The sequence below is a fragment of the Phacochoerus africanus genome, chromosome 4 (assembly GCF_016906955.1).
Source record: "Phacochoerus africanus isolate WHEZ1 chromosome 4, ROS_Pafr_v1, whole genome shotgun sequence".
Taxonomy (NCBI): Eukaryota; Metazoa; Chordata; class Mammalia; order Artiodactyla; family Suidae; genus Phacochoerus; species Phacochoerus africanus.
The window spans coordinates 72,259,583-72,269,077 of record NC_062547.1 but is presented as its reverse complement, the minus strand read 5'-3'; positions in this window follow the sequence as shown (position 1 = coordinate 72,269,077).

Genomic DNA, 9,495 nt, shown 5'->3' with positions numbered 1-9,495 from the left:
GCGAGGCCAGGGATCAGACCCGCAACCTCCTGGTTCCTGGTCGGATTCGTTAACCACTGTGCCACGATGGGAACTCCGCCTCACTGTATTCTTGCCTTGAGGTTGCCCTATGAATGCATTGGCTGCAGAAGATCAGGTCCTTACCCCAAAGCAGGTTTTTCATCTTGAGTGCACTTCCCGACACGGTGATAATGTATCTCTGTTAGCTGCACCCCTTTCTCAGGAATGTCCAATTTCAAAATCCTGCTGGTGAGCCAGGGAGTCTGGCTGAAGAAAGAAAATCAGATGCAGAGCATGCCATTCTCAACTTCTGGAATTTCCGGGAAGGTCTGGGATTGAAAATCAAAGTAGGAGAGTATCCCCCACATGCTCCATGTGGCCAGGAATTATCTTTATCCGAGGAGATGCTAGAGTGGGCTGCAGGAATCACTGAGGTGGGTAGGACCCAATCACAATGCTTTACACTATATGCAAATGACCAAGTTCTTGGAGTTCCCGCTGTGGCACAGTGGGTTTGGTGCAGTGGGTTAAGAATCCGGCTACAGTGCCTCAGGCTGCTATGGAGGCATGGGTTTGATCTCCATCCTGGGAACTTCCATATCCTATGGATTCAGCCTTAACAAAATAAATGAAACAAAACCCCCACAAAATCTTGCTGTGGGTGGTTTGCCTCCTTTCAGAGCATAGTAGAAGGTTACATATGGGCATTTAACAACTTGCTTCTAACTTAAGAATCTAATAAAAAATGACACAAGGAGTTCCCACTGTGGTGCAGCAGGATTGGTGGCATCACTGCAACGCTGGTATGCAGGTTTGATCCCTGGCCCAGCACAGTGGATTAAGGATCCAGTGCTGCCGGAGCAATGGTGTAGGTCAAAGCTTCGGCTTGGATCTGATCCCTGGACTGGGAATTCCATAGGCCCAGGGACGGGGGGAGGAAAAAGACATGGAAAAAACCTTATTTATAAAACAAAAACAAACTGAGAGATTTCAAAACCAATCTTATGGCTACCATAGGTGAAACTGTTTCAGGGGGATAGTTGTGAGGGTTGGAATAAAATAAACACACTATTGTATGAAAAAGATGATTAATGAGAACCTACTGGATAGCACAGGAAGATCTACTCAATAGTTTGTAATAAACTATATGGGAAAAAAAGAATGGATATATTTATATGCATGGTTGATTCACTTTGCTGTGCTCCCCTGAAACTAATACAACATTGTAAGTCAACTATACTTCACTACAATTAAATTTTAAAAAAGGGAAATTTTATGGTTTACCAATTGTCCAATGGATGGAAACAGAACATATTTATTCAACCAATGTGTGTGTACATATATGTACATATATATACATGTATATTCATATTTCATATGTATATGAATGACTGGGTCACTGCTGTACAGAAGAGTGTATGTATGTATATTACACACATGTATGTATATAATCATATAAATATGAATGACTGGGTCACTGCTGTGCGGTAGAAATTGGCACAACATTGTAAATCAACCATACTTTAATTAAAAATGCAAAAATAAAATAAATATGAAATCTGTGTATCATCCAATACTCTGAAACACCCTAGTTATTGCAAAATTAAAGTCACAGATGGTACCAACAAGTATCCCATTTTCTCCAGACTCCCTGCACCGTATGCAGCGAGAGCTGTGGTCCTGGATTCAGGAAAAGCCTTCTGGAGGGAAAGTCTATCTGTTGTTTCAGCTGCACTCCCTGCCCAGAGAATGAGATTTCCAGTGAGACAGGTGAGTGTACGCCTTACAGGCGATTCTCCATCACTCTTTTATAGCTGCCATTCACCAAAGGAAATGGGGAGGTTCTGAATGAGAACTTCAGAGTCAAAATTCTTTCTTTCTTCATTTAGGAATTTAATTCATTTAATCATTATAAGCAGTATTATTTCCACCTGAAATGACACACTCGATCTCTATGCCCTGAACTAGCTTACTTGACTCCTTGTTTGAGACCCACGGCTGGCACGATCCATGTCGAGAGACCTTTTTTTAAAAAAGCATTTGATTGAAGTCTAGGTAGTTTAAAATGTTGTGGTAGTTTCTGCTGTATAGCAAAGTGATTCAGTTATACATATACATATATGTGTGTATATATATACACATTCTTTTTCATATTCTTTTCCATGATGGTTTATCGCAGGATGTTGAATAAAATTCCCCGTGTTCTACAGTAGGACTTTGTTATTTATCTGTTCTTTATATCATAGTTTGCATTGGCTAATCCCAAATTTCCAGTCCCTCTGTCCTCACCCTCTCCTCGACAGCCACAAGTCTTTTTTCCATGTCTCTGAGTCCGTTTCTGTTTTGTAAGTAAGTTCATTTGTGTCATATTTTACTTTCCACATATAAGTGATAACATACGGTATTTGTCTTTTTCTGACGATTCATTTAGTATGATGATCTCTAGGTCTATCTGCGTTGCTGCAGATGGCATTATTTCATTCCTTTTGATGGCTGAGTAATATTCCATTGCATGTGCATATATATATATATATATATATTTATATATATAAACATCTCCTTTCTCCATTCATCTGTTGATGGACATTTAGGTTGTTTCCATATTTTGGCTATCGTGGATAGTGCTGCTATGAATATTGGGGTGCGTGTGTCTTTTCTAACTATAGTTTGGACTGGATATATGCTCCGGAGTGGGATTGCTGGATCACATGGTAACTCTTATTTTTAGTTTTTTGAAGAACCTCCATACTATTTAATGAAACCCTTCTTGACCACTCCACAATAACCTAACTCATCTCTGTTGCAGCATTTAACACAATATGATAAGTACTTATTTTTCATCTTCTTTAAAACTACACTCGGATCACAGTGAGGCAATGGATCTAAATATTTTTGTGCTTTCAGTGTCTATGATTGTTCCCGACAAACAGCAGGAGTCCAGAAAGGTTGTGTTTGATGTTAGAAGTGGGTATTTTTGCAGTGTCCAACATGCTTGTTGTTCAGCATCTTCTTAGTGAGTGAGTCTTGGTCTTGATGTCCTCAAGTTCACAGGTGAACAGGGGTGATGATGTACAATAATGGGATTCCAGGTGGTGACATAGAACTGCAGTAAAGGTATTCAGAGATCAGCGGGGTAAAATAAGGGATAGTGTCTACACTTCAGGGAAAGGAGATGTCACAGAATTCTTTGTAGGGGCAATACCATGGTATCATATGAGACTAACAAAAAGAGTAATGAATACTTGGTGAACTACTGAACTGGCAGAAAGGGGCAAAGTAGGGAGTTCAAGTTGTGGCTCATTGGATTAAGAACCTGACACAGTCTCTGTGAGGATATGGGTTTGATCCCTGGCCTTACTCTGTGGATTAAGGATCTGGCATTGCCATGAGCTGTGGTATAGGTTGCAGATGCAGCTCTGATTCGACCCCTAGCCTGGGAACTTACATATGCTGTAAAACATTTTTTTAATGTGTTTCAATGGTCTGAAAAAAAAGGTCAGTATTTATTGGAAATCATTATTTACAGAGGATTCTTTTTTTTTTTTTCTTTTCACATCTGCACTTGCGGCTTATGGAAGTTCTCAGGCTAGTGGTTGAATTGGAGCTGTAGCTGCTGCCTACACCACAGCCACAGCAATGACAGATCCGAGCCGCATCTGTGACCTATGCTGCAGCTTGCAGCCAGATACTTAACCCACTAATCGAGGCCAGGGTGGAACCCACATCCTCAAGGAGACTACATCAAGTCCCTAACCCACTGGGCCACAACAGGAGCTCCTGCAGAGGATCTTATATTTGGTGTTTAGATTGACAGAGAAGGAAATTAGGCTAACCTTGTCCAGTGCCCATCTTTGGGGACCAGTGGATAAAAGAAAATGACTGAACCTGGGCTGATGACAATTTGCCTTTCTCCCCAGAGGCAGATCGGGGTTTGAAGTGTTCAGAGCATCAATATGCCAACAGAAAGCGAGATTGCTGCCTTCAAAAAGTTGTAACATTTCTAGCATACGGGGACCCCCTGGGGATGTCTCTGACCTGCTCAGCTCTGTGCCTGTCTGCTCTCACAGCTGCGGTGCTGGGGATCTTTGTCAAGCACAGGGACACAGCCATTGTCAAGGGTAACAATCGAACTCTCAGCTGTGTCCTCCTCCTCTCCCTCACCTTCTGTTTTCTCTGTTCTTTACTCTTCATTGGCCATCCCAACACAGCCACCTGCATTCTTCAACAAAGGGCATTTGAGTGGTTTTCACTGTGGCTGTGTCCACTGTCTTGGCCAAAACCATCACTGTGGTTGTAGCCTTCAAGGTCACTGCTCCAGACGAAAGGATGCGGCAGTGGTTGTTGTCAGAGGCACCTAACTTCATCATTCCCATCTGCTCCTTTATCCAACTGAATCTTTGCGGAGTCTGGCTGGGAACCTCCCCTCCCTTCATTGACACAGATACACACTCAACACGGCCACATCATCATCGTGTGCACCAAGGGGTCCGTCACTGCCTTCTACTGTGTCCTGGGGTGCCTGGGCTCCTTGGCCCTGGGGAGGTTCTCCTTGGCTTTCCTGGCCAGGAACCTACCTACCTGACATCTTCAATGAAGCCAAGTTCCTGACCTTCAGCATGCTGGTGTTCTGCACTGTCTGGGTCACTTTCCTCCCCGTCTACCACAGCACCAAGGGCAAGGTCATGGTGGCATGGAGATCTTCTCCATCTTGGCCTCCAGTGCTGGGCTGCTTGGCTGCTGGGCTGCTGGGCTGCAGCTTTGCCCCAAAGTGCTACATTATTCTCCTAAGTCCTGATAAGAACACTCTGCGTAGGTTAAGGGATCAAACACATTCTGGGAGCCAGAAGTCTTCTTAAGCTTTCACTCATGTGTTTCCTAAAATAAATAGAGTAAGAAGACAAAGCTGTAGAATTCTTACCATCAGAGAGATTACAGGTGTGATCTATTTTCTTCAATGAATAAACAACTCTCCCTTGTTTCTTTACAAAGTTGTGGGGGGCACTGTACCCCTCAGCCATCCTACTTTTCAACCTTGAACTTCACTTTGGGTTCTTCTCACTAAATCTACTAATTAATTTTCATGTTCTTTCTTTTCTTTTTTGGGGGGGGCCACACCGCAGCATATGGAGGTCCCCAGGCTAGGGGTTGAATCGGAGCTATAGCCGCTGGCCTATGCCACAGCGTCAGCAACTCAGGATCTGAGCAGCGTCTGCGACCTACACCACAGCTCACGGCAACGCTGGATCCTTAACCCACTGAGCGAGGCCAGGGATCGAACCTGCGTTCTCATGGGTGCTAGTCAGATTCGTTTCCACTGAGCCACGACAGGAACTCCCTCATGTTCTTTCTTTTTCTTTTTTATTTATTTTTTTCTGCTGTACAGCATGGGACCAAGTTACACATACATGTATACATAATTTTTCCTCGCATTGTCGTGTTGGGATGTAAGTATCTAGACATAGTTCTCAGTGTTACACAGCAGGATCTCATTGTAAATCCATTCCAAGAGCAATAGTTTGCATCCATTAACCCCAAACTCCCAATCCCTCCCACTCCCTCCCCCTCTCCCTCGGCAACCACAAGTCTATTCTGCAAGTCCATGATTTTCTTTTCTGTGGAAAGGTTCATTTGTGCTGTACACTGGATTCCAGTTATAAGTGATATCACGTGGTATTCGTCTTTCTCTTTCTGACTTATTTCACTCAGGATGAGAGTCTCTAGTTCCATCCCTGTTGCTGCAAATGGCATTATGTCGTTCTTTTTTATGGCTGAGTAGTATTCCATTGTGTTTATAGTCCACATCTTCCTAATCCAATTGTCTATTGGTGGACATTTGGGTTGTTTCCGTGTCTTGACTATTGTGAATAGAGCTGCAATGTACATGTGGGTGCATGTGTCTTGTTTAAGGAAAGTTTTGTCCGGATATATGCCCAAGAGTGGTATTGCTGGATCATACGGAAGTTCTATGTATAGATTTCTAAGGTATCTCCATACTTTTCCCCATAGTGGCTGTACCAGCATACATTCCCACCAACAGTGCAGGAGGGTTCCTTTTTCTCCACACCCCCTCCAGCACTTATCATTTGTGGACTTACTAATGATGGCCATTCTGACTGGTGTGAGGTGGTATCTCATGGCAGTTTTGATTTGCATTTCTCTAATAATCAGGGATGTTGAGCATGTTTTCATGTGCTTGTTGGCCATCTGTACATCTTCCTTGGAGAAATGTCTATTCAGGTCTTTTGCCCACTTTTCCATTGGGTTGTTGGCTTTTTTGCTGTTGAGTTGTATAAGTTGCTTATATATCCTAGAGATTAAGCCCTTGTCCATTGCATTGTTTGAAACTATTTTCTCCCATTCTGTAAGTTATCTTTTTGTTTTCTTTTGGTTTTCTTTGCTGTGCAAAAGCTTGTCAGTTTGATGAGGTCCCATTGGTTTATTTTTGCTCTTATTTGTTGCTTTGGGAGACTGACCTGAGAAAATACTCATAAGGTTGATGTCATGTTCTTTTTTGATTTGTGTTTTTGGTAACCACTTTCATGTCATCTTCCACTTGGATTTTTAATTTATTTTTCCCTTTCCAATTCACCTGACAGACACCATAAAATCTCCTTTTCTTTCATCTACTCTTGGTTATCCAATGACCCAAGAGCATTTGGGTTCATCTTGTTTGAGTCTCTGTACTTTCTGCAATTGGATATGTTTCCTTCTTCAAGTTAGAAAAGTTATCAGCCATAATTTCATTAAAAGCATTTTCTATCTATTTCTCTCTCTTCTCCTTCTGGAACCCTCAAATTATGAATGTTAATACACATGGGCTTGTCTCAAAGGTGCCTAAAACGATCTTCATTTTTAAATTTCGCTGTTTGCTGTTCTGTTGGGGCGATTTCCATTATTCTACCTTCCACGTCGCTTATGTGTTCATTTCTACCAGCTAAACTGCTCTTCATTCCTTCTGGTGTATTTTTCCTTTCAGTTATTGTATTCTTCAGCCTTGAGTTCTTCTATATTTTCAAGATTTTTTATTTGAAGTTCTCTCTGTGTTCATCTATTCTTTCCCAAGTTTAGTTAGCATTCTTATTATTTTGGCTTTGATCACCTTATCAGATAAATTATCTCTGTTTCATTAGGTTTCTTTCCCAGAGGCTTTGTCTTGTTCTTCCCTTTGAAACATATTCCTCAGTCTTGTAGTTTTGTTTAACTTTCTGTTTGTCTCTATGAAATGAGGTGAAATAGTTATCCACCCCAATCTTTTCTTTTTTTTTTTTTTTGTCTGTTTTAGGGCTGCACCTGCAGCATAGGGAGGTTCCTGGGCTAGGGGTTGAATTGGAGCTGCAGCTGTGAGCCTACACCACAGCCACAGAAAGGCCAGATACTTAGCACATTGAGTGAGGCCAGAGATCGAACCTGCATCCTCACAGACACTATGTTGGGTTCTTAACCCATGAAGCCACAATGGGAAGTCTGGAATCAAGTCCTTTTAAAGAAACAACCCCTGCAGTATTGCTACCACTCAGATGTGACTGCGTCATGAAGGCTCTCTGGATCCTTTGTATGTCCGATGCTAACATAACCACTTCTCACCAAACACAGGACTCTCACCTCCAAGATAGACTTCCCCACCCCTAACATGAATAGAAGATGTAGTGGATTGAGTGATCACTAAAAATTCCTGCCCTCCTAGAACCTCAGAATGAGACTTCATATGAAATAGTTTTTCTGTATAGCAGAAATTAACACAACATTGTAAATCAACTCTACTTCAATAAAAATTTTTAAAAATAACCATGCATATACCTGTCTCCACCTCCATTCCCTAAAGGATCATGTGCCTGGTACCTACCTGATGGGCCAGAAAAGGCCATGTGACACCTCTCATTCCTGGAACCCTAGATGATTGGAATATGCAGATTTTTATCTCACACTGAAGAGTTAGAATCTGGAGTTCCCATTGCGGCTCAGTGGGTTAAGAACCCGACATAGTGTCCATGAGGGTTCAATCCCTGGCCTCGCTCGGTGGGTTAAAGATCCACCACAAACTGCATTGCAAGTCACAGATGTGGCTGTGGCACAGGCTTTGTAGCACTAGCTGTGACTGGATCCCTAGCCTGGGAATGTCTATATGCCACAGGTGTGGCCCTAAAAAGAAAAAAAAGTGAGGATCTTCCCTAGTCCTAGGGTGGTGACAGCTGCCCCCCTCCCCAGTAACCTACCCGCCATGAAAGCTGTGGGCTCTGGCAGAGAATTCTTCCCAATTTCAATCTAAAGCCTGTTGTGGAAGCACAAGCCTGGCCGCCCACCTTAACTCGCCTTCTGCCCTCCCCGTTTCTCAGTCACTCTTTGGCCCTCTGTACTCAGACTTCCATTTCTACCAGTGACAAAAACTACTCCATCAAAGGGAAAATGCCTTCCAAACCCACATCGGTCATTTTCCTTCTGACCTAGTGAAACAGTCTTCCCCTCTGACTGCTGTAGCGTGATATTTTTATTCCACTTTTTATGTGTTTACAAATAATTACGTTTACTGAATAAGTTGTTTATGAGGAAAATAACTTGTTTATTGAATAATTATTTATAGAATATTACAGATTACAATGTGCCCCACATGGTGAGCTGGGCAAATTTTAGTGACTGAGGATGTGTTTCTGTGCAAAGGCAATAAGCTTGCTAGCAAGTCATTGTCAGCCTAAAATATTTCCAAAGACCATGTTCCTTCCTAAGAATTGAAGGTTAGAAGTTCCCTGGTAGCATAGAAGGATAAGGATCCAGGGATATCACTGCTGTGGCTTGGGTACGATCCCTGGCCTGGGAACTTATATGTGCTGTCAGTTTAGCCAAAAAAAAAAAAAAAGAATTGAAAGTTAAGTCTAATTTTTAAAAATTCCCAGAGTTTCCATTGTGGCTAAGGTGAAGAACCATACTGGTATCCTTGAAGATGGAGGTTGGATCCCTGGCCTCACTCAGTGGGTTAAAGGATATGGCGTTGCTGGAAGCTGTGGCATAGGTCACAGATGTGACTCAGATCTGTCATTGCTGTGGCTGTGATGTAGGCCGGCAGCCACAGCTCTGATTTGACCCCTAGCCTGGGAACATCCATGTGCCATGGGTGCAGCCCTAAAAAGACAAAAACTCCCCCTTAATTTTTAGGTAACAGATAAGGACATAACATTTAGTGGTTTAACATGTACTGAACTACAGAAAAAGGACTTATTTAGCATTTAGCGCAAAAATAGAAAAAAATGGAATATGTTAGAACAATATGTAAAAGCAAGCTGAAGAAAGTAAGATTTTTATGGAGCTAATTTCACATTAAAAATAAAATCTCTTCCAAGTGTCATTTCTTCCTTTAGTGTAACTAATATAAGAAAATATTTTAAAAATAAAATAATCCCTCAGGCTATATTACCTCTATAGAATTCCATATAAAAGTCAATAAATAAATCAGAGTAAACAGAAATTAAGGTGCACAAGGACAAGCAGAGGTCCTTTTTCTTG